Raw genomic sequence first — 25943 nt, 5'->3', positions numbered from 1 at the left:
TACTTGGTTAGGGTGATGATTTCTTTTCCAAGAAAAATTGTTTTAAGGCACCCTACCAATTTGAAAAAAAAATTGTTGAACTTGCTTGAAGAATTTATTTTGGAACATGGTTTTTGAGCTAAGAACACAAGCATGTGAGTTTAGAGCCTAATTGTGTGGTTACATCATATAACCACTTCTTTTCATTCTTGTGTGTATTGTTCTCTTTCTATGATTGTAATCTTTGATTTGTTCGATTCTATATGTCCATTATTCCATGTATATATGCATTTGTATGATTGAGGCCATCATTTCATATAGCTCACTTACCCAAATAGCCTACCTTTCATCAACCATTGTTAGCCAATTTTGAGCCTATTTAATCCCTTTTGTTCTTAATGTTAGCACATCACTACCCCTAAATGAAAAATAATAAATGTTTTTGATTTGGATCTTTGATTAGCTTAGGCTAGTGAGGGTGTGTATCATTTGGGTATGGGAAACTTGGGACATTGGTTGAAGTAAAAGTGTAATTTTTATTTTTGTTAAAAATATTGGGAATTGGGTACATATTCATGTATTAAATATGTAAAATCATATGCATTGATACGTTTGTCTATACCTTAGTGAAAAAAAATGATGAAAATAATATATATATATATATATATATATATATATATATATATATATATATATATATATCAAAAGAAAAAATAATAGAAAAAAATAAATATAGAAAAAAATGCAATAAAAAGGGGACAAAAATGCCCCAAAGTAAAGTTCAATAAAAATCAATGCATATGGAATGTTAATTAAAGAGAATGCATGAGTATGTGAAAAAAGTGGGAATCATAGGTAGCTAGGTTGTGTATTAGAATTGTATAGGTTGTTATATGTGTTAGGTGAGAGATTAGGTTAATCAAAGATTCAAATTTCAAGCTCACTTGACCATATGCATCCCTACCTTTACCCTAACTCCATTACAACCTATGAATAAGTCCTCATGATGAATGTATGCATGCATTGAATAATTGTTGATTGTTAGATGAAAAACAAATCATGGAAAGCATGATTAGAGGAGAATTGAGTGAATCGACCCTATACACTTGAGCGACTAGAGCGGATACACTTCCGGTGAGGGTTCGATACTCAATTCTTTGTTCTCGGCTCTCATGAGCTTTCTTCTTGCAAGTCTATTTGAACTTTATTTTGATATTTGAATTGGTAGAGTTTGTGAGTCGTCATATGACCTTTGCCCTACTTGCTTATATATGTTCTTGAAGATTGATTTACTGTTAACCAAATAGGTAGAATCATTTTGCATTTAGTTGCATTCATATAGATAGGTGCATATAGTTTCTTTACATTGAATAAATGTTCATACCCCTTTTCTTGTCCTTCTTTATTCTTAGCATGAGGACATGCTTGGTTTAAGTGTGGAGAGATTTGATAAACCCCAATTTTGTAGTTTATCTTGTGCTTAATTTGGGGGATTTTATCACTTTTTCTCACATTTATTCAATGAAATAGCATGGTTTTGCAATTCTCCCTTGATTTGTGCTTAAATGTGAAAACATGCTTTTTAGGCCTTAAAATAGCTAAATTCAATTCACTTTAATTCCATTCGATATCTTGATGTGTTTGTTGAGTGATTTCAGGTTCATAAGGCAAGTATTGGATGGAAGAAGTGAGGAGAAAAGCATGCAAAGTGGGAGAACTCATGAAGAAATGAAGGAACCGTAAAGCTATCAAGCCTGACCTCTTCGCACTCAATCGATCATAACTTGAACTGCAGAGGTCCAAATAAGGCAGTTTTAGTTGCGTTGGAAAGCTAACATCCGAGGCTTCAAAATGATATAAAATTTTCCATAGTTGCTTCGCATTTAGGGGTGCGCACATGCACTATACGCATGCGCGCCGATGTTGCATGTGGGTCCATTTTGGGCAACTCGTTGGGGGCGATTTCTGAAGCATTTTGGGGCCCAATCCAACTCATTTCTGATACTATTTCATGCAGAATTCAAGCTTGGGTAAGGGGGGAGCACTTGTTTGTAGTATAGCATCATGTAGGTTAGTTTCTAGAGAGAGAAGCTCACTCTTCTCTCTAGAATTAGGGTTCTTAGGATATTTCCATCTTAGATCTAGGTCAATTTTCATGTTCTCATCTTGTTTTCTTTACAATTTCATGCTTCTACTCTTTCATTCTCATGATTTGTAGTGTTAATTTTCCTTTTTGCTCTCTTTTGTGATGATGAACTCATGTTGGATTTGGATTTTCTTTTAGTGAGATTTGATAGTTGATGTTTCTTTATTGATGATTTGAGTTGTTGATTTACTTTTCTTGCCATTGGTAGTTGGTAGATTTATAATTCCTGTACTTTTACTATGCTTTTCTTATACACCCACCAAGTGTTTGACAAAATGCTTAATTGGGCTTTAGTGTAGATTTTGAGCATTCTTGGCTTGGGAAGAGTAATTGGGCAATCTTGAGTCATGAATACCCAATTTACATTGGTGATCTAGAATTGTTAGTTCATATCATTTCCAATGACTCTAATCTCTTGCTAATTCAATTAGTGAGTTGATTAGGATTTTTGACTTGAGATTAACTAGTCTTGTTTGAATTTCTCTAATGGAAGATAACTTACACCTTCTTCCAACATTGGGGATGACGAAATAAGATAAATTCTTGTTAAGTATTGTTATGATTAATAACTAGGATAAAAAGCCTATATTCTCAACCCTTGCCATGAATGTCTCTCTTAATTAATTGCTTTCTTTAATTACTCTCTTTACTTTTCTTGTCATTTATTTTATTTCCCCTTTTATCAACCAAATCCCTTGTTCTTGATAGCCAATAATTGACCACTTTATTGCAATTCCTTGTGAGATGACCCGAGGTTTAAATACTTCAGTTAATTTTCATTGGGGTTTGTACTTGTGACAAAACCAAATTTAATTTGATTTGAGGATTGACTATTGGTTTGGACTATACTAACAATGAAATTATTTTGTGAAATTCCGAACCGGTATAAATCTTACAATCAACGCACTGGTCGAATTTTGGGCGATAATGAGAAAGAGTGCCCCGTCTTGCCATTCTCTTTCTTCCTTCTTCTTTCTTCTCTTTTCTCCTTCTTTCTTCCTCTTTCTTCTTCCGGCTTTCTTTTTCTTCTCTCTTTCTTCTCTTCTCCGGCGAAGCACCACCACTGTGAGCCTCGCAGTGGCTATCACAAGTGCCACTATTACCTATCCCTTTCTTTTCTATTCTGCATCTTTTCACTTTTCTTGTTTTAATCATATTTGTTTTGTTTAGTTGCATGCTTTCTATTTTTCTTTATTTAACTTTGGTAATTTAGCTTTAGTTTTGTTTATTTATCTGTTTGTTGAATTGCAAGTGTTCAAATTTCTGATTTATGGGTTGTTGATGTTTGAATTTTGACTTGAATTTGTGAATATGTGCACCACACTCCATATGTTTGACATAATGCCTGAATGAACTTTTTGTTTAATGCATGTGTTGTCGTGACCATATGTGTTAGACCATATCCTTGTTTGGCATTCTAATCAAGAATTGTGCACTTTTAAATGATTATGATATTATTTTGGATTGAAATTTCAATAATGTACTTGTTTAATGCTTTGAGTTGCTAGCACCAAATTGATATGAAAAGTGACATTTGACTTCTTTTTGGTAAAATTTTTAACAAGTACATATTGAATTCAGTGAATTGAATGAAATTGCTTGTTCATCATGATTTTTAAGTCAATATAATCACATCACAAGGTATTTGCTCCTTGTTAATGCTTTGCATTTGTTTGAGTTGACTTGACTTGATTCTTATCAAGACTTGTCACTTTTTGTAGCAAGCACCTTCCCATGTGATTATTTGATTATTCTTAATGATGAATATGTAGTTCTCTTCATCATTGCATTGGTTATTGTTGGTTGTGCTATTTTATATTAATCTTGCACTTTCACTTACACAACTTCAATATCCAATAATTTCCACATTCAATTCACTCTTGTTGCAATTGCCTAAGCTTGCTTGTGTTTTAATTGATGCTCATCTCTTAGTTGCATCTTAGGCCATTTAATTGAGGAACTCATTCTTACTTTTTGATTGTGTGGATGCCACTTTAATCGACCGTTGTGTGTATTCCACATCACTATGCAAACTTCCTCAATTAGATGCTTATTTGCTCCTTCCTTTACCCTTTTGTGTTACTTGCCTCATGATTCTAATTATAATTTCTCCATTCTTTTTTAGGATGAGACGTCAAGGCAAGGAGCCTGGAGAAGAGGAGGACACCGAGGATGGAGATGCCGAGCATACATTAGACTTGGCGATTTCCACACAACTCAAGTCCCCGCATCCGCCAAATGAAGGTGGAGCCCTTGAGAGACATTTTTCCCAGATTGTGTTTATGCACGGAGGACCATGCAACGCTTAAGTGTGGGGGAGGATTCGTCATTTTCGGGGTGTAAATTTCTTTTCCGAACACTTTACAATTTCATTTTTTGTTTTCTTTTATTATGTTCTTGTAGATGTTTGGAGTATTTTTTATTGTTGTATTGCATTTTTTTCTAGTACATATATCTTAGACTATTCATAGTTTATATCTATTGCATTTCGCATCTTTTGCATGGTATATATTTTATAGATAGAAGTTGTGATTGGATGATGTGAATAGTATAACACCTAGTTCAATTTTGTCCTAATTGTTCATGTTAATTTTTTCATTGTTAAAAATTAGAAAAAGAACTAGGAAATTTTTGAAAAATTGCATCCATCACATACATACATACATATAGAAAATAATTTCGGTGATAAACAACAAGGATTTTCAAGAATTTTGTTTCAAGTGCATTCTATTGAATTGATTGAGAAAAATATTTTCAAACTTGCTTGAATGAATTTTTGTGGAACATAGAAGAGGAAAGAACAAAATACCTTGTGAGTTTTTGAGCCTATAATGAATGGTTACACCTTTTAACCACTAATTTTGTTCATTGTGTGCTATATCTCTTCTATGATTGTGATCTTGGTTTTGCTTGATTCTTTATTTCCAATATTTAATATTGTGATTGCATTTAGCATGATTGAGACCATATTTGAACTAAACTCACTCACCCATATAGCCTTACCCTTGCATCTACCATTGTTAACCCCTTTTGAGCTTTTTAATCTCCTTTGTTCTAATTATTAGCACATCACAACCCTAAGCCAAAAATCATGAATTACCTTGAATTGCATCTTTGATTAGCTTAGGTTAAGGTGTGTGCGTCATTTAAGTGTGGGAGAAATTTTGGAAAACATTGGTAGAGAAAAATTTTGTTTTGGGTAATTATTGAAAAATTTGGAAAAATGGGTGTACATTCATGTATCAATTTACTTTAACCATATGCATTTGTCATAAAAAAAAGAAAAAAAAAGAGAGAAAATATAGTAATAAGATGGGACAAAAGTTATCCCAAAAAAAAAGAAAAAAATGAATAAAAACTGCATATGTGTTTTGAATAGAAACTAAGGCATGAATGCGTGTGTGAAAAGAAGTAATGGGTGGCTAGAATGCAATTTTTGTGGGTTGATTGATATAGGTTGAGTTGGGTACTTGAGCTAATCAAAGATTCAATCCTTTAGTCCACTTAGCCATATACTCATCCTACCCTTGCCCCAACCCCATTACAACCTTCTAAAGACCTCATGATACTTGCATACATGCATCAAATATTTGTTGATTGTTAGATGAAAAGCAAATCTTTGAAAGCATGATTAGAGGAGATTTGAGTGAATTGACCCTAAACACCGACTGATGAAAGTGTATACACACCTAGTGAGGGTTGGATCACTCAATTCTATGTTTTCACCCTTCTTATCATGCATTCTTGCAAGGTGCTTCTTTTTGATGAGTTGAATCAATTCTTTAGATTTTGTTTACATTGAGATACTTCTTTACTTAGCCCTATATGTCCATACTCTTGCTTGGAAATATGATTGTTTGTTTTCACCAAATCAATAGAAATCATAGTATAGATATAGATAGATAGTATTTAGTATATTTGCATGCACGTAGTTAGTTGCATTTAATAAATTGCTTACTCTCCTTATCCTTTTCCTTTGATTGTGATTAGCATGAGGACATGCTATTGTTTAAGTGTGGGAGAATTGATGAGTCCATATTTGACGATATACTTTGCTTTGATTTGAGTGAATTTTATCATATAAACCCACATTTATTCATCCAAATAGCATATTTTGTGTTTTCTCTCTAGATTGCGCCTAAATGTGAAAACATGCGTTTTTGTGCTTAAATTAGTTATTTTAATCCCACTTTTATGCCAGTCGATGCCATGACATGTTTAATGAGTAATTTTAGGTCCTAAAGGCAAGTTTGTCAAGGCAAAAGTGGAAGAAAGCATGTACAAAGGGAGAAAGCATGAAGAAAACAAAGGAGAAGCACACATTGGAGTGTGCGTGCGCACAACCTCCTGTGCGTACGCACAAAAGCCGCAAAACCATGTGTGCGTATACACGACAACTTGTGCGTCCGCACACGTCCCAGCACGTGACTTACTTAATGAAAATTGTTCGGGGCGATTTCTGGGCCTCCAGAGCCCAGTTTTTGGACTTTCTAATGCTGATTCTTCCTATATTAACCAAGGCCTCACTCCATTTGAAGGGGGGGGGCAATTAGGGTTAGATTTTAGTCATGTAGTTCATTTTCTAGAGAGAGAAGCTCCTCCTTCTCTCTAGAACCTAGGATTTTTAGTTTAATTTCCTTGTAATTGCTACTTTTAATTCTTGTTTTAATATAGTTTCTTCTACATTTCTTTGTTCTATTGCCTCAATTTCCTTGTTTATCTTGTTAATTTCTCATTTTAGTTGTCTTTTATGTTTATGCACACTCTTGTTATTTTAATTTACATTTAATGCAATTTTATGTTTCATGTCATTTATTGCTTTATTGAGTTGCCATCTTTACTTTTCTTGCTTGGTAGTTGTAGCATTTATTATTTCTTGTCATTTTACCATGCTTTGTTTTCACACCCACCAAGTGTTTGACAAAATGCTTGGTTGGGCTTTGCATAGTTTTTTCTCACTCTTGGTTGGGAAATTGTGTGGTTTGGGTGAACTTGAGTGGTGGATGTCCATTCCACATTGTGTGTGGGTTGTTAATTAATTTGGTTTCCCTTGACTCTAAGTGACCCCTTAGTGTTGACTTAGGACTTAGGGATTGAGATTAATTATGCCTAGTTGACTTATTCTCGATGTAGGGTTGACTAATTAGGATTAATTCATGCACAATTACCATGTTTGTGGTCCACTACTAGGATAGAAAGCCCTAATTACCCAATTCTCACCAAGAGTTTGTTTTTGTCATTTAAGTTCCTTTATCGTTGCCTTTACTTGTTTTCTCTTTTAATTACTTGTATGCTAAGTTACTTTCTTGCCTCTTGCACTCTAATTTCTTGCCGTTTTAATTTCTTGCTTGCTCTTGCTCTCACAATCCCCCGTTTCCCCTCATGGCCAATAACATACACTTAATTGCAACTCCTAGGGAGAACGACCCGGGAGTTTAATACTCTCGGTTATTATTTGAATTGTATTGTGACATCTTTAGAATTAAATTTGATTGGGAGTCAGTTGTTCATCTAGACTATACTTGCAACGAAAGAAATCCTATTTTAGAGAAAAAAATCTAGATCGACGACAAACACTCATCATCAATATATATATATATATATATATATATATATATATATATGCTTTATTGTTTAGTATGTCTTAAGATTGAATCTTGTGATGGATATGGAGTCTAGGATTATCTTTGGCGTCCCCGAGTTTTATATCCTATATCACTGGGCACTGTTACTATACTGAGAACCTCCGGTTCTCATATCATATTCTGTTGTTGTTTTTCAGATGCAGGTCGCAACCCACCTCGGTGAGTTGTCTGGATGGTGACAGAACCGGAGGATCCTGTTGCTCTTGGAGTCTTTTTGATTTATTTTGTTTATACATCTCTCACTTTTGTCTTTTGCTGTTGCCTAGAGGCTTGTATTGAGAGAGAAAAACTTGTATAAGCTATTTTATTGTCAGTTTCCTGTATGGTCGGTATATCGCTAGCCGGCTTAAACTCTGCGAGTCTGGCTAGATTCTTATGTTATTATACTATTATCTTTTGTTATAATATACCTATGTCTTGTGCATTAAGTTAGAAGTTTCGTTAGTACGTTTTGCGCTTTTCAAATCCTGTTTTTGAGTTATATCCTTTATCAGGCTTCTTGATTATATTAATTATTTCTATATATTATATGTATGAGCTTAGAACTATCGTAACCTTTGATTAACCTTTGCTTTACGATGCGAGGTAAAGCTTAGGCTAATTAGGGTGTTACATTTAGTGGTATCAGAGCAGTTCGTCCTCGTGAACCTGAGGGATGGACCGATTGTGCTTCATTGCATACTTTGTGTGTCTTTTCTTTGATGCTATTAGGTTATCTATTTGATATATGCATAGCATGCTTGTTTGTGAGTGCTTGTTTGGGATAATTGAAATACTAGGCTTTTGATATTGAGACTTATCACCTCGATATCGATTGTTTGGTATAGACAGGAAACCCAATGGCCACTCGCAGACGAGGTCGAGCACGTTCACAAGAGAGTAGGAATGAGCAACTGGCTGATAACCATGTCGAGTTCATGGCGGCGATGACGAATCTGGCAGACACCATGGAAGCGAATGCTGCTGTGACTCTGCAAGCTGTGCAGTGGTTAGCCCAACCGGCCAGAAACGGAAACGAAAAAGGAGAAGGTGCTGAGGACAGCTTGAGTGGTGTCCCGAGAACACTAGCTGCTTTTCTAAAAGCTGACCCGCCTACTTTTAATGGATCGACAGCTCCTACTAAAGCAGACAACTGGTTCCAAGATGTGGAGCGGGTCTTGCAAAATCAACATGTACCGTATGACAAGTTCGTGGAATATGCGACTTATCAACTATTGGGAGAAGCTCAGCAATGGTGGCAAGGAGAGCGCCGACTGCTACACCAACAGAATGTGGATGTTACATGGGCGTTATTCTAGGAAGCTTTCTATAAAAAAGTACTTGCATGAGTCAATAAGGGAGGTCAGAGAATTGGAGCTCTTACAGCTGAAGCAAGGGTCCATGACTATAGCAGAATACATCAGCAAGTTCGAGGAACTCTGTAGATTCTCGAGAATAAGTCAGGGTACTCCTGAGTCTTATGAGGGATGGAAATGCGTCAAATACGAAGTAGGGCTGAGGGAAGATATCAGGCATTGACGATCGGATTTTTGCTAGTAAAGAATTCACAAATAAGTTCTCGTTGCAAGTATAGTTTCTAAACAAACAATAATCCTTTCGTACAAAAATTTGGTTGTCACAAGTAACAAACCCTAATGAAATTGATAACCGAAGTATTTAAACCTCGGGTCGTCTCTCAAGGAATTTCAGGGAGGTGGGTTTATTATTGGTTATGGAAAAAATATCTTTTTGGGGTTTTTGAATAAGGAGCAAGAAAAGTAAATTGCAAGAAAGTAAATTAATAATTAAGAAAATTCTTAGCAAGGTATGAAAATTGGAAATCCCATCCTAGTTATCCTTATCAATTGCAATGAGAATTGTTTATTTCCCACTTAGTTAACCCTTACTAAATAAAGGAAAGTCAAGTGGACTAATCAATGGGATTCCTCAAGTCCTAGTCAACTCCTAAGGAAAGACTAGCTTTAGAGGGATCCAAATCAACCAGCAAATTCCAATTGTCAATCAACAAGGGAGTTTGATAACTCAAGTGTCACCAATTAATCAATTCACGCTAAGAATATAAAAAGCTAAATTAAAATCATAAATCTGAAATACCTCAAATTGCTTTAAATAGAAATTCAAATCTAACATGAAAAGTTCATAAGCCAATTTGCCAACATAAGTAATTACCAAGTAGATAAACTAAAGTACTAGAATAAATAAAAGTAGAAGAGAAAACTAAATTAAAGGAACATTGAACCTGGGATTGAGAAGAAATCCTAAATCCTAAAACCTAAGAAAGAGGAGAGAGCCTCTCTCTCTAGAAAACTACATCTAAAACTTAAAATTGTCAATAATGAATGATTGATGAATGAATGATTTGATTCCCTCATTCTCCAGCCTCTATTCTGTGTTTTCGGGGTTGGATTTGGGCCGAGAAAGAGCCCAGAAATCGTTGGGGGCGAATTCTGCAACTTCCTGCACGTGGCGTCTGTCACGCGTACGCGATTTCACGTGTGTGCGTCATTTGGAGATTTTCCTTGTCATGCGTACGCATCAATCACGCGTATGCGTCGCTTGTGTTCTGCGCCAGGCACGCGTCGCTGCCATTTTCTTCAAAACTTCATTTTCGCGCGTTCCTTCCACTTTTGCATGTTTCCTTTCTATCCTCTCAGCCATTCCTACCCTATAAAGCCTAAAAATACTTAACACATAGATCACGACATCGAATGGTACTAAAGTATAATTAAAATTAACAGTTTTAAGGTCTAGGAAACATGTTTTTACATATATCACAGGATAAGGAAGGAATTGTGAAACCATGCAAATTATATGAATAAGTGAGCAAAGACTTGATAAAAACCACTCAATTGAGCACAAGATAAATTATAAAATAGTGGTTTATCAGGCGTGTTGTGGCTCCATTAGAGATTAGGAGATTCTTTGAAAAGGTGGACAAGGCGAAGGTTATTGAAGAATATGCAAGGACGGTAGCCTCGTCAAGGGACACTCATGGAGGAAACACTATTAGGGAATGCGATGATTACCTCGGACCAAGGGGACAGAACTTCAAGAAAGATGGACATACCCCTTAGCATCTGCAAGGTCAAGGCAACTTCAGAAGAAACAACAATGCCCAGTTTTATCAGGCGAAAGGAAATGGTCGCTGCTATACTTGTGGGAAGCCTAGACATATATCTAAGAATTGTCACCGCGGGAGGAACCGAGATGAGGGTCAGAATCAACAGTCAGGCCGTGTGTGTACCGTGGATGCACATGATACGACGGGGTCGGATCCTCCGACGAGAGGTAAGCGTATGCTTTGAATATTATATATTTCTTGGATATGAGGGTAACTTAGTTCTATCTCTGCAAAGTTGCCGTTAGGATTACAAGGGCTTAGAGTTGTGTGGGAGTAAACCATGGGAAAGGAATATTCTAGTGGCGGTAGTCGAGAATTTCGGACTTGTGATGACGAACGATCAGAGTGGACGTGCCGGAATGGTTACCAGGTATGACTAGAAGTTTTGGCGGTTCCCTGTATGGGTAATGGGTGCGGTTCAGTACTAGTGGAAATGGAAGTACCGACTGACGCCTTTGCGATTTTTAACTATGATTTTTGCGGTTTTAAGGTTTAGAATGATTTTCAAATCTGGTTTGGAGCTTTGGTTTAAATAATTTGGTTTTGAAACTAGGATTGGAATTTTTGATCAAATGACACGAATTAAAAAGGAAAGTGAGTCCTAAGATTATTTTAACTTGTGATTTTGGTTTGTAAATTTTAACTTAACAAAAGGGGTTCAAATTGAAAGGTTCTGATTTAAGGATTCTAATGAATTTAGGAAAAATCGTGCTTCAAAGTGATTGATTTAAAAATAAAATTTTTTTGACTCTTTTGATAAGGTTTTAACAATAGACTCATTTATATTGAACTTGTTTTAAAGGTTTTGAAAAATACTATAAATTCGGTATTTGGTTTAAGGAAAAATTTCAGATTCTTAACGACGATAATCAGAGTGACACAGCGGAAGGCGAGAGAGAACATCGACACGGTAGGATGATGGTGAACGAGATGCTTTGGCAACTTGTTGGGTTGGTAGCGTTGAAAGTAGGATGGTTCGTGGAGAATATGTATGTATATATATATATATATATTCAGATTTTCGAGGGCGAAAATCCTTTTAAGGAGGAGAGGATGTAAGAACCGGAGTTTTCACGAATAAAATAATTTAAATGCCCAAATTAGGTACCGGAAAGTTAGAATGTGAATTTTTGGATTTAAATATGATTTTTGGGCTCAGTGGGTCTTTCTGAGTCAGAAAATGTGTTTTCTGCGAAAAACTGTGAAAAACCGCAAATCGGCAGTCGAACCGGTTCAAGTCTGCCCGGTGCTGCGCGAGAAAAAGTGAAAATAGCCGAAAACCTTAGAAAAATATTAGAAATGAAAAACCGGGCGTTAGTGTTAAAGGTTTGGCCCAAAGTTGGGCTGAACGGGCTAAAAACGCTAACGGGTTGGACCGGGTCCAAGTTGGGCCCAAGCCCAACATATAAAAGGGTTCATTAATGAACCCAATCAGTATAACACACTAACAAACACAACACACACAACTGAGAAAGGAAGGAGAAGAAACCCTCCATTAACACTATTCACCTTCATCTTTTCAAGCTCATATCTTGAGCTACAGAGCTCCGATCGCCGCATCGTTTGCGGCTACGCATTCCTTGTGAAGACTCTACAAAACCCACCCAAGAAACTGGTAAGGCAAGCTTGAATCCCTCTAAGTTTTTCTCCTCAAAGTTTTGAGTTTTAGGGCTTTTGGCTAAGTGGGGTTTTGTGATTTTTGGGTGTTTAGGTACACTCTAGCGTTTGATTGATGTTGGTTTTGGCTTCCAAAACTGTTGGGCAAGGTAAGAGGCATTGAAACTCTTGTTAAATTTCAATTATAATGAGCCCTAGGTTGATTTGTGATTATTTATGTATATATAGCTTGATTATGGTGAGTTTGGAGCTTGTTGATGATTGTTGATGCTTGTTGGAGATTCTTGGTTGCTTAGATTGTGATTGAAAGTTTATCTTGGGCTCAATTTGGGATTTTGGTACATATTGGAGATCGGCCAAGGTATGGTTTCGATTTCTCCTATGTAGTATATAATATTCATGGACACTTAGGCTAGTGACCTATAGGATAGGTTTGGATTATAATGGTTGATGAGTTGTTGAATGATGATGTGTGATGATTTATGATGGATTGATGATATTTGAGTTTGATTATGATGATTGATTATGATATGATGATGATGAATGATTGTGTGAGGTTGAGATGTGGTATGATATATGTGATGTTGATGTTAATGATATGGTAATGTGGTTAGAAAATTGGAATGTGGGTTGATTATGGTATTACATCTTTGATGTTGATGGTGGGGAGTAGTGAAATGTGATGGAATGATTTGTATAAATGGTGTAATATGATATAAAGGTTAGATGTTGATGAAAAATAGAGTTTGGAATGGTTTTATTTGGTTTTGGTTGGTTTGAGTGGTGAAAGTGGGGAGATTGGTAACTTGTGAACATTTGGTAAAAGTTAGTTTTTAGTGAACTTTGTTTGATTATAACTTTTGCCTCGGTTTTCAAAATTTTTTAAAATTGGTTTAGAATTAAAGTTTATTGAAAACCCTTCGATTTGATATAAAGTTTGTAAAATTTGGAATTTTGTAGAGGGAGTTATGATCATTCAAAGATTGGTGTTAAAATTCTGAAATTCTGCAGAGTTGCAGAATTTTATGATTTCTGGTATGTGTGCACGCACAGCCTTGGGCGCACGCACACCTCTGCGAAAATTTTAACCTGTGCGCACGCACAGACTTGTGCGTACGTACACGCACATGCAGGCAGTCTGTTTGCAGCGCTAGCATAGCTTGTGCGCGCACATACCAATGAAAATTTGAAACCTGTGCATACGCACAGCCCTGTACGCACGCACACGTTGGGAAGACCAGTATGTTAGGGGAGTTGACACAGGTTGTGCGAGTGAACAGACCTAGTGAATTTTGGCACCTGTGTGTACGCACACCTCTATGCGTACGCACACATTTTGAAATTTCTCCAGCGCGTGCGCGCGCACACCCCTGTGCGTACGCACAGGCCCTGTTTCACAAATTTAAACTTTGTTTTCAACAATTTCACCTTCCCAACAAGGTTGTAAGCTTCTATAACACAATTTTAAGGCTTTTGAGCTAAATTTTGAGTATGCGAATATGGGAAATATGCTAAGGGTTTTAGTTGATGGTTATTATGAAAAATTAGCGAACGGAGGTTTAGGTTTTTGGTGTACTGAGGATGGGCTCGACGGAATGAGAAACAGGAATGAAAATGTTGATTTGACAGTAGTTGAGATGAGTTGTGGACTCGGAATGAGATGATGGATCCATGACATACTGAAAATGTTTTCTGAAAACCACTGATGTATCATTTGTATATTGAGATTATTGATGACAAGTCATCTTATGCTAGTTTTACAAGCATTTTTCACTTGTTTCATTAGGTTTTATGCACTTTCTTGCACAATAAGTAAGTGACTGGAGTGGAATTTCATGATTATTTTGAATCAATCAAACATCATTTATTTTACACAAAATCATAAGGTTTATGCTAGAATTAATTGATTTTATGAATGATGTAAAGATCTTGTAATTTTGGTGAGACTTTGATTGCTTGTTTGGTTGCTTGAAGGTGAAGAAATGAAGAAATGAAGAAAGGAAGCAACTAGGGAAGCGTTGCGTGCAATTAGTGAACTCCACGCTTAAAGAGCAAATGACTAGCGTTCATAAAGTGAGTGTGGCGCTCACTTTTCTAACTTTTTCGTGAATTTCACAAATGGGGAGGAAGCCTTGTGCTTCTTACACTAAGCAGCGCTCAAATATTGAACGCAGCACTCAACCAAGAGAGCGCTAGGAGAAGTGCTCAACCAAGGAAGCGCTGGGCGGCGCTCAAGGAGTGAGCGTGGCGCTCACAAAGTCACCTTTTGCGTGACTTTCACCCTGGAGGCAAGCAAGGAGAGCGCTCAAGAAGTGAACTTGCCGTTCACTGAGGGAACGCTAGGAGAGCGCCCAATTGCGCACCAAAGCACCCAAGAGCCAACGCTCAAAGAGTGAACTTAGCGTTCACTAAGGGAACGCTAGAGGATGCAAGGGGCACACCAACAATGCACGTGAGGGGAGCACCAAGGCTAGTGAACGTGGAGTTTACAAAGTGAACTGAACGCTCCACTGGGAGCACAAATTGCATCCTGATCCAATTAAACCAAGCAAATCCGGATCCACTTCTTCAAGGCCAAATCAAAAGCCCATTCCAATTGCTCAATGACTGAAAATATAGAGTGTATAAATAGGATCAAGTTTGATTTGAAAGGGACTTTTGAACCTTTACTTCACATTTTCTTTTACTTTTCTTTTTTTTGGCTCTCTTTTAAATTTTCTTTTTCTTTAGAATTTGGGAATTGGGATTAGATCTAAGTTTTCTTTCTGTTCGTTCTTTCATCTACAACTTCTATTTTCTGTTTTGGGTTTTGAATTTAGCTTGAAGAACACCACTGAATTTCTTCATCTGAGAATCATCTTTTACTTTTCCTATTTATGGTTCTAAGTATTGGAAATTGGATCTCAATCTTCTTTTCTATTTTCATTTTACTTCTTCTGCACTTTCTTCTTTTCTATTTTGGTCAAGAGAGCAATTGAGATTTGAGTTTCTTTCTGTTTTGTTATTTGAAGGCAATTGTTAAATTCTCTTTAAGAATTTAGATCTGATCCAAGTTCTCATTTTGTTTTGACTCCTTTGCAAATTTTCCATTTCTGTTTTTTTACTGAGATCTAGATCTGAACCTCTTCATCTCATAGTTCTCTGATTTACTTCAATTTACATTTTCCAACACAACTTTGAATCCCAGTACCCAAATCCCTTTATTCTTGATGCAATTTAAGTTTCTTGTCAATTTAGATTCAACAATTTACATTTCTTGCACTTTAAGTTTCAGTTATTTACATTTCTTGCAATTTAAGTTTCAGCTCTTTTACTTTCTTGCACTTTAAGTTTCTGCAATTTACTTTTTCTGCACTTTAAGATTTTGTCAATTTACCTTCTCCCTTTAATTTCCATGCAATTTTACTTCTGTTAACCAAGTTTCACTCAAATCATCAACTATTCGTTTAACTAAATTCATCACCTAACTAAAGTTGTTCAATCCATCAATCCCTGTGGGATCGACCTCACTCTTGTGAGTTATTACTACTTGATGCGACCCGGTACACTTGTCGGTGAGTTTGTGTGGAATCATTTTTTTCTCATCAACTATGAGACGCTATGCGCCCGGCAAGGACGGCGGTTGGATCCCGCCTGTCGAGGTAGCGGTGGCGGCGTAAGGGCGGTGGTTCGTCTCGCTTACATTGAGATGTGAGGTCGGTGGCAAGAGTATCCCGCTCGCATCCCTTCGGATCTCTATAATGTGTAGGCACAAAACCCTGGACAGTGATCCGAGAACTATATCTCGGGGTTCCCAATGATGATTCCGAAGTGCGACATCTCCATGGAGATGTGTCGGGTTGGCAGTTGAACCGACAATGTGATATCACAGCCAGTAGGACAGGCATTCATCATGTGCATTTTCTATCTGCTTGTTTGCTTTGCTGACTTGTAACTGTATGCCTATTGTATAACATGTTTAATTACTATCTGAGTTACTAGCTTTATATGCTTCTACTTGTGATTTACTTGCATTGTATATAATTGTGATTTCTACTGGGATTGAGGAGGTTCGGAAGGCGGTGGCGATGGGATCACATGGAGGATAGGTTGGTGAAGGTTGTGGAACAGTGGTGTTTGGTTAGAATAGAAATTCCTTAAGATAGAGTACCCTGTTTATTTATGTTAAGATTTATATATATGTGCTTTATTGTTTAGTATGCCTTAAGATTGAATCTTGTGATGGATATGGAGTCTAGGATTGCCTTTGGCGTCCCGAGGTCTTATATCCTACATCACTGGGCACTGTTACCATACTGAGAACCTTCGGCTCTCATACCATATTCTGTTGTTGTTTTTCAGATGCAGGTCGCAACCTACCTCGGTGAGTTGTCTGGATGGTGACAGAAGCGGAGGATCCTGTTGCTCTTGGAGTCTTTTTGATTTATTTTGTTTATACATCTCTCACTTTTGTCTTTTGCTATTGCCTAGAGGCTTGTATTGAGAGAGAAAAACTTGTATAAGTTGTTTTATTATTAGTTTCCTGTATGGTCAGTATATCACTAGCCGATTTAATCTCCGCGAGTCCGGCTAGATTCTTATGTTATTATACTATTATCTTTTGTCATAACATACCTATGTCTTGTGCATTAAGTTAGAAGTTTGGTTAGTATGTTTTGCGCTTTTCAAATCCTGTTTTTGAGTTATATCCTTCATCAGGCTTCTAGATTAATTAGTTATTTCTATATATTATATGTACGAGTGATGAGCGGATAATTTATACGCTTTTTGACATTGTTTTTAGTATGTTTTTAGTAGGATCTAGTTACTTTTAGGGATGTTTTCATTAGTTTTTATGTTAAATTCACATTTCTGGACTTTACTATGAGTTTGTGTGTTTTTCTGTGATTTTAGGTATTTTCTGGCTGAAATTGAGGGACTTGAGCAAAAATCAGATTCAGAGGTTGAAGAAGGACTGCTGATGCTGTTGGATTCTGACTTCCCTGCACTCAAAGTGGATTTTCTGGAGCTACAGAACTCGAAATGGCGCGCTTCCAATTGCGTTGGAAAGTAGACATCCAGGGCTTTCCAGACATATATAATAGTTCATACTTTGGTCAAGAATAGATGACGCAAACTGGCGTTCAACGCCAACTCTCTGCCCAATTCTGGCGTCCAGCGCCAGAAAAGGATCCAAAACCAGAGTTGAACGCCCAAACTGGCACAAATACTGGCGTTCAACTCCACAAATGGCCTCTACACGTGCAACACTCAAGCTCAGCCCAAGCACACACCAAGCGGGCCCCGGAAGTGGATTTATGCATAAATTACTTATTTTTGTAAACCCTAGTGACTAGTTTATTATAAATAGGACCTTTTACTATTGTATTAGACATCCTGGATTGTATTCTGATCCTGTGATCACGTTTTGGGGGCTGGCCATTCGGCCATGCCTGGACCTTTCACTTATGTATTTTTAACGGTAGAGTTTCTACACTCCATAGATTAAGGTGTGGAGCTCTGCTGTTCCTCAAAGATTAATGCAAAGTACTACTGTTTTCTATTCAATTCATGTTATTTCGCTTCTAAGATATTCATTCGCTCTTCAACCTGAATGTGATGAACGTGACAATCATCATCATTCCCTATGAACGCGTGCCTGACAACCACTTCCGTTCTACCTTCGATTGAATGAGTATCTCTTAGATCTCTTAATCGGAATCTTCATGGTGTAAGCTAGAATGATGGCGGCATTCAAGAGAATCCGGAAGGTCTAAACCTTGTCTGTGGTATTCCGAGTAGGATTCAATGATTGAATGACTGTGACGAGCTTCAAACTCGCGATTGCCGGGCGTAGTGACAAACGCAAAAGGATAGTAAATCCTATTCCAGCATGATCGAGAACCGACAGATGAATAGCCGTGCCGTGACAGGGTGCGTTGACCATTTTTACTGAGAGGATAAGATGAAACCATTGACAAGGGTGATGCCTCCAGACGATTAGCTGTGCCGTGACAGGGCATTTGGATAATTTTCCCGAGAGAAGACCGAAAGTAGCCATTGACAATGGTGATGTATCACATAAAGCCAGCCATGAAAAGGAGTAAGACTGATTGGATGAAGATAGCAGGAAAGCAGAGGTTCAGAGGAACGAAAGCATCTCTATTCGCTTATCTGAAATTCTCACCAATGAATTACATAAGTATTTCTATCCTTTATTATTTATCTTTTAATTATCTAATCCAATCACATTTAACCCTACCTGACTGAGATTTGCAAGGTGACCATAGCTTGCTTCATACCAACAATCTCCGTGGGATTCGACCCTTACTCACGTAAGGTATTACTTGGACGACCCAGTGCACTTGCTGGTTAGTTGTGCGAAGTTGTGAACCATGGTATTGGCATCATGTTTTTGGCGCCATTACCAGGGAAAGAAAGAGCGATGAATTTTACATAATTAAAGTGTAATCACAATTTCTGCGCACCAAGTTTTTGGCGCCGTTGCCGGGGATTGTTCGAGTTTGGACAACTGACGGTTCATCATGTTGCTCAGATTAGGTAATTTTCTTTTTGTTTTGTTTTCAAAAATCTTTCAAAATTTTCTCCTTTGTTTTCGAAAAAAAAAATTTTTTTTAAATAAAAATGTTTTCAAAAATATATTTTTCTTCAGAATTTTTAAGAATGAATTCTAGTGTTTCATGAAGCATGTGAAGCTTGGCTGGCTGTAAAGCCATGTCTAAATTCATTTAGACTGAGGCTTCCAATTTGTTATCAAGAGCAAGCTAATTGGTGCTAATCCACCTACTGCTGATTCACGATCTACCTGTTACATGCTAAAGCTTGGCTGGCTATTAAGCCATGTCTGACCCTTTGATTGGAGCTTTAGACTAAAGAGCACAAGATTCCTGGAATTCATACTAAAGATTTTGAAATCCTTATTTTTGTTTTTCAAATAATTTTCAAAAAAATACAAAAAAAATCATAAAATCATAAAAAATCAAAAATATTTTTGTGTTTCTTGTTTGAGTCTTGAGTCATGTTATAAGTTTGGTGTCAATTGCATACTCATCTTGCATTTTTCGAAAATTTTCATGCATTCATAGTGTTCTTCATGATCTTCAAGTTGTTCTTGGTAAGTCTTCTTGTTTGATCTTTGCATTTGCATGTTTTGTGTCTTTTCTTGTTTTTCATATGCATTCTTGAATTCTTAGTGTCTAAGCATTAAAGAATTCTAAGTTTGGTATCTTGCATGTTTTTTTTGCATTAAAAATTTTTCAAAAATGTGTTCTTGATGTTCATCATGATCTTCATAGTGTTCTTGGTGTTCATCTTGACATTCATAGCATTCTTGCATGCATTCATTGTTTTGATCCATAACTTTCATGCATTGCATCATTTTTCTTGTTTTTATCTCTCATCATAAAAATTCAAAAATAAAAAATATCTTTCCCTTTTTCTCTCTTAAAATTTCGAAAATTAGATTTGACTTTTTCAAAAATTTTTAAAATCTAGTTGTTTTTATGAGTCAATTCAAATTTTCAATTTAAAAATCTTATCTTTTTCAAAATCTTTTTCAAAAATCAAATCTTTTCCATTTTTCTTAGTTATTTTCGAAAATTCTAAAAATCTTTTTCAAAAAAATCTTTTTCTTATTTTTATATCAAATTTTCGAAAATAACAATAACAATTAATGTTTTGATTCAAAAATTTCAAGTTTGTTACTTGCTTGTTAAGAAAGATTCAAACTTTGAGTTCTAGAATCATATCTTGTGAATCAAGTCATTAATTGTGATTTTTAAAATCAAATCTTTTTCAAAACTAATTTCAATCATATCTTTTCAAAAATATCTTCTTATCTTATCTTTTTCAAAAATTTGATTTCAAAGTATCTTTTCTAACTTCTTATCTTTTCAAATTTGTTTCAACTAACTAACTAACTTTTTGTTTGTTTCTTATCTTTTTCAAAACTACCTAACTAACTCTCTCTCTCTAATTTTCGAAAATATCTTCCTTCTTTTTCAAAAATTTCTTTTTAATTAACTAATTATTTTATTTTTTATTTGAATTTTCGAAAAACTACTAACCTTTTTCAAAAACTGTTTTCGAAAATCACTAACTCTTTTTCAAAAATTATTTTCGAAAATCTTCTCCCTCTCTCATCTTATTTTATTTATGTATTCATCTACTAACATCTCTCCCTCACATCACTCACCAAATTCGAACCCCCTCTTCTATCTGTGTTCGAATTTTTTTCTTTTCTTCTTCTACTAACAATAAGGAACCTCTTTACTGTGACATAGAGGATTCCTCTTCTTTTCTTTTTCTCTTCTCTTTCTTATGAGCAGGGACAAAGAAAAAGGCATTCTTGTTGAAGCTGATCCAGAACCTGAAAGGACTCTGAAGAGAAAACTAAGAGAAGCTAAATTACAACAATCCAGAGATAACCTTACAGAAATTTTCGAACAAGTAAAGGAGATGGCAGCCGAACCCAACAACAATAATGCAAGGAGGATGCTTGGTGACTTTACTGCACCTAATTCCAATTTACATGGAAGAAGCATCTCCATTCCTACCATTGGAGCAAATAACTTTGAGCTGAAACCTCAGTTAGTTTCTCTGATGCAGCAGAACTGCAAATTTCATGGACTTCCATCTGAAGATCCTTTTCAGTTCTTAACTGAATTCTTGTAGATCTGTGATACTGTTAAGACTAATGGAGTAGATCCTGAAGTCTACAGGCTCATACTTTTCCCTTTTGCTGTAAGAGACAGAGCTAGAGTGTGGTTGGACTCTCAACCCAGAGATAGCCTGAACTCTTGGGATAAGCTGGTCACGGCTTTCTTAGCCAAGTTCTTTCCTCCTCAAAAGCTGAGCAAGCTTAGAGCTGATGTTCAAACCTTCAGACAGAAAGAAGGTGAATCCCTCTATGAAGCTTGGGAAAGATACAAGCAGCTGACCAAAAAGTGTCCTTCTGACATGCTTTCAAAATGGACCATCCTGGATATATTCTATGATGGTTTATCTGAGCTATCAAAGATGTCATTGGACACTTCTGCAGGTGGATCCATTCACCTAAAGAAAACGCCTGTAGAAGCTCAAGAACTCATTGACATGGTTGCTAATAACTAGTTCATGTACACTTCTGAGAGGAACCCTGTGAGTAATGGGACGCCTATGAAGAAGGGAGTTCTTGAAATTGATACTCTGAATGCCATACTGGCTCAGAACAAAATATTGACTCAGCAAGTCAATATGATTTCTCAGAGTCTGAATGGAATGCAAGCTGCATCCAACAGTACTCAAGAGGCATCTTCTGAAGAAGAAGCTTATGATCTTGAGAACCCTGCAATAGCAGAGGTAAATTATATGGGTGAACCTTATGGAAACACATATAATCCATCATGAAGAAATCACCCAAATCTCTCATGGAAGGATCAAAAGCCTCAACAAGGCTTTAATAATGGTGGAAGAAACAGGTTTAGCAATAGCAAGCCTTTTCCATCATCCACTTAGCAACAGACAGAAAATTCTGAGCAGAATCCATCTAGCTTAGCAAACTTAGTCTCTGATCTATCTAAGGCCACTGTGAGTTTCATGAATGAAACAAGGTCTTCCATTAGAAATTTGGAAGCACAAGTGGGCCAGCTGAGTAAAAGGATCACTGAAATCCCTCCTAGTACTCTCCCAAGCAATACAGAAGAGAATCCAAAAGGAGAGTACAAGGCCATTGACATAAGCACCATGGCCGAACCTGTAAGGGAAGGAGAGGACGTGAATCCCAAGGAGAAAGATCTCCTGGGACGTCCAGTGATCAATAAGGAGCTTCCCTCTGAGGAACCAAAGGACTCTGAGACTCATCTAGAGATCATAGAGATTCCATTGAACCTCTTTATGCCATTCATGAGCTCTGATGAGTATTCCTCTTCTGAAGAGAATGAGGATGTTACTGAAGAGCAAGCTGCCAAGTTCCTTGGTGCAATCATGAAGCTAAATGCCAAATTATTTGGTATTGAAACTTGGGAAGATGAACCTCCCTTGTTCACCAATGAACTAAGTGATCTGGATCAACTGACATTGCCTCAGAAGAGACAGGATCCTGGAAAGTTCATAATACCTTGTACCATAGGCACCATGATCTTTAAGGCTCTGTGTGACCTTGGTTCAGGAATAAACCTCATGCCCCTCTCTGTAATAGAGAAACTGGGAATCTATGGGGTACAAGCTGCTAAAATCTCATTAGAGATGGCAGACAATTCAAGAAAATAGGCTTATGGACAAGTAGAGGACGTGTTAGTAAAGGTTGAAGGCCTTTACATCCCTGCTGATTTCATAGTCCTGGATACTGGATAGGAAGAGGATGAATTCATCATCCTTGGAAGACCCTTCCTAGCCACAGCAAGAGCTGTAATTGATGTGGACAGAGGAGAATTGATCCTTCAAATAAATGAGGACAACCTTGTGTTTACAACTCAAGGATCTCTCTCTGCATCCATGGAGAGGAAGCATAAAAAGCTTCTCTCAAAGCAGAGTCAAACAAAGCCCCCACAGTCAAACTCTAAGTTTGGTGTTGGGAGGCCACAACCAAACTCTAAGTTTGGTGTCAAACCCCCATATCCAAACTCTAAGTTTGGTGTTGGGAGGTCTCAACAGAACTCTGCACATCTGTGAGGCTCCATGAGAGCCCACTGTCAAGCTATTGACATTAAAGAAGCGCTTGTTGGGAGGCAACCCAATGTTTAATTATCTAATTTTATTTTTATTTTTCATGTTTTATTAGGTTCATGATCATGTGGAGTCACAAAATAAATATAAAAATTGAAAACAGAATCGAAAACAGCAGAAGAAAAATCACACCCTGGAGGAAGACCTTACTGGCGTTTAAACGCCAGTAAGAAGCATGTTTTGGGCGTTCAACGCCAGAACAGAGCATGGTTCTGGCGCTGAACGCCAGAAATGGGCAGCATCTGGGCGTTTCAACGCCAGAAATGCACCCTGGAGGAGAGCTGGCGCTGAACGCCCAGAACAAGCATGGTTCTGGCGTTCAACGCCAGAAATAGGCTACAAATGGGCGTTCAACGCCCAGAACAAGCACCAATCTGGCGCTGAACGCCCAGAGTTGTGTGCAAGGGCATTTTACATGCCTAATTTGGTGCAAGGTTGTAAATCCTTGAACACCTCAGGATCTGTGGACCCCACAGGATCACCTCAGGATCTGTGGACCCCACAGGATCCCCACCTACCTCCACTCACTTCTTCTCACCCCTCTTTCACACAATCCCATAAACACTCTTCCCCAAAATCCTTCACCAATCACCTCAATCTCTCTTACCCATCACCTCTTCACCACTCACATCCATCCACTCTTTCCCATAAACCTACCTCATAAACTCCACCTACCTTCAAAATTCAAAATCAATTTCCCACCCAAACCCACTCTAAATGGCCGAACCTTCACCCCCCTCCCATCCTTATATATAACCCTCCATTCTTCCTCATTTTCACACAACACAACCCTCTCTTCTCTTCTTGGCCGAAACACACCTCCCCCCTCTTCTCCATCTTTTCTTCTTCTTCTTCATCTTTTCTTTCTTCTCTTGCTTGAGGGTGAGCAAAAATCTAAGTTTGGTGTGGTAAAAGCATAAGCTTTTTGTTTTTCCATTACCATTGATGGCACCTAAGACCGGAGAATCCTCTAGAAAAGGGAAAGGGAAGACAAAAGCTTTCACCTCCGAGTCATGGGAGATGGAAAGGTTCATCTCCAAAGCCCATCAAGACCACTTCTATGATATTGTGGCCAAGAAGAAGGTGATCCCCGAGGTCCCTTTCAAACTCAAAAGAAATGAGTATCCGGAGATCCGACATGAAATTCAAAGAAGATGTTGGGAAGTTCTAACAAATCCCATCCAACAAGTCGGCATCCTATTGGTTCAAGAGTTCTATGCTAATGCATGGATCACTAGGAACCATGATCAAAGTAAGAACCCGAACCCAAAGAATTATCTCACCATGGTTCGGGGGAAATACTTAGATTTTAGTCCGGAAAATGTGAGGCTGGCATTCAACTTGCCAAACATGGAAGAGAACGCACGCCCCTACACAAGGAGAGTCAACTTTGATCAAAGGTTGGACCAAGTCCTTATGGACATATGTGTAGAAGGAGCTCAATGGAAGATTGACTCAAAAGGCAAACCGGTTCAACTAAGAAGACTGGACCTTAAGCCTGTAGCTAGAGGATGGTTGGAGTTCATTCAATGCTCAATCATTCCCACTAGCAAACGGTCTAAAGTTATTATAGACCGGGCCATCATGATCCATAGCATCATGATTGGAGAAGAGGTGGAAGTTCATGAGATTATACCTCAAGAACTCTACAAGATGGCTGACAAGTCCTCCACTATGGCAAGTTAGCCTATCCTCACCTCATTTGCCACCTATGCAATTCGGCTGGGATTGACATAGAGGGAGATATCCTTATTAAAGAGGACAAGCCCATCACTAAGAAAAAGATGGAGCAAGCAAGAGAACCCATTCATGGAGCTCAAGAGGCGCATGAATCTCATCACCATGAGATCTCGGAGATGCCTCAAATGCATTTTCCTCCACAAAACTAAGGGTGGAACATCAAGAGCACTCCATCATCCTTCATGAAATAAGAAAAGATCAAAAAGCAATGAGGGAGGAGCAACAAAGACAAGGAAGAGACATAGAAGAGCTCAAGGACATCATTGGTTCCTCAAGAAGGAAACGCCACCATCACTAAGGTGGACTCATTCCTTGTTCTTACTTTCTCTATTTTTCGTTTTCTCTATGTTAAGTGCTTATCTATGTTTGTGTCTTCATTACATGATCATTAGTATTTAGTAACTTTGTCCTAAAGTTATGAATGTCCTATGAATCCATCACCTCTCTTAAATAAAAACTGTTTTAATTCAAAAGAACAAGAAGTACATGAGTTTCGAATTTATCCTTGAACTTAGTTTAATTATATTGATGTGGTGACAATGCTTCTTGTTTTTTGAATGTATGCTTGAACAGTGCATATGTCTTTTGAAGTTGTTGTTTAAGAATGTTAAATATGTTGGCTCTTGAAAGAATGATGACAAGGAGACATGTTATTTGATAATCTGAAAAATCATAAAAATGATTCTTGAAGCAAGAAAAATCAACAAAGAACAAAGCTTGCAGAAAAAAAAATAGAAAGAAAAAGAAAAAGTAAGCAGAAAAAGCCAAAAGCTCTTAAAACCAAGAGGCAAGAGCAAAAAGCCAATAACCCTTAAAAACCAAAAGGCAAGGGCAAATAAAAAGGATCCCAAGGCTTTGAGCATCAGTGGATAGGAGGGCCTAAAGGAATAAAATCCTGGTCTAAGCGGCTAAACCAAGCTGTCCCTAACCATGTGCTTGTGGCGTGTAGGTGTCAAGTGAAAACTTGAGACTGAGCGATTAAAGTCAAGGT

At 37.3% G+C, this 25943-nt stretch overlaps 1 non-coding gene across 1 annotated transcript; it reads right to left on the bottom strand.

Moving 5' to 3' along the window:
• Window positions 1–21364: 21364 nt before the first annotated feature.
• On the bottom strand, window positions 21365–21472 carry LOC148576469 (small nucleolar RNA R71). Its single transcript, XR_015903553.1, has one exon. It is a non-coding gene; the product is annotated as a small nucleolar RNA R71 (small nucleolar RNA).
• Between the last annotated feature and the right edge of the window lie 4471 nt (window positions 21473–25943).

Source organism: Arachis ipaensis, chromosome B1 (genome assembly GCF_059453495.1).
Source record: "Arachis ipaensis isolate K30076 ecotype BB chromosome B1, ASM5945349v1, whole genome shotgun sequence".
In the NCBI taxonomy this organism is placed as follows: domain Eukaryota; kingdom Viridiplantae; phylum Streptophyta; class Magnoliopsida; order Fabales; family Fabaceae; genus Arachis; species Arachis ipaensis.
The sequence above is the reverse complement of the archived record's forward strand: the minus strand, read 5'-3'. Positions and strand labels throughout refer to the sequence as shown.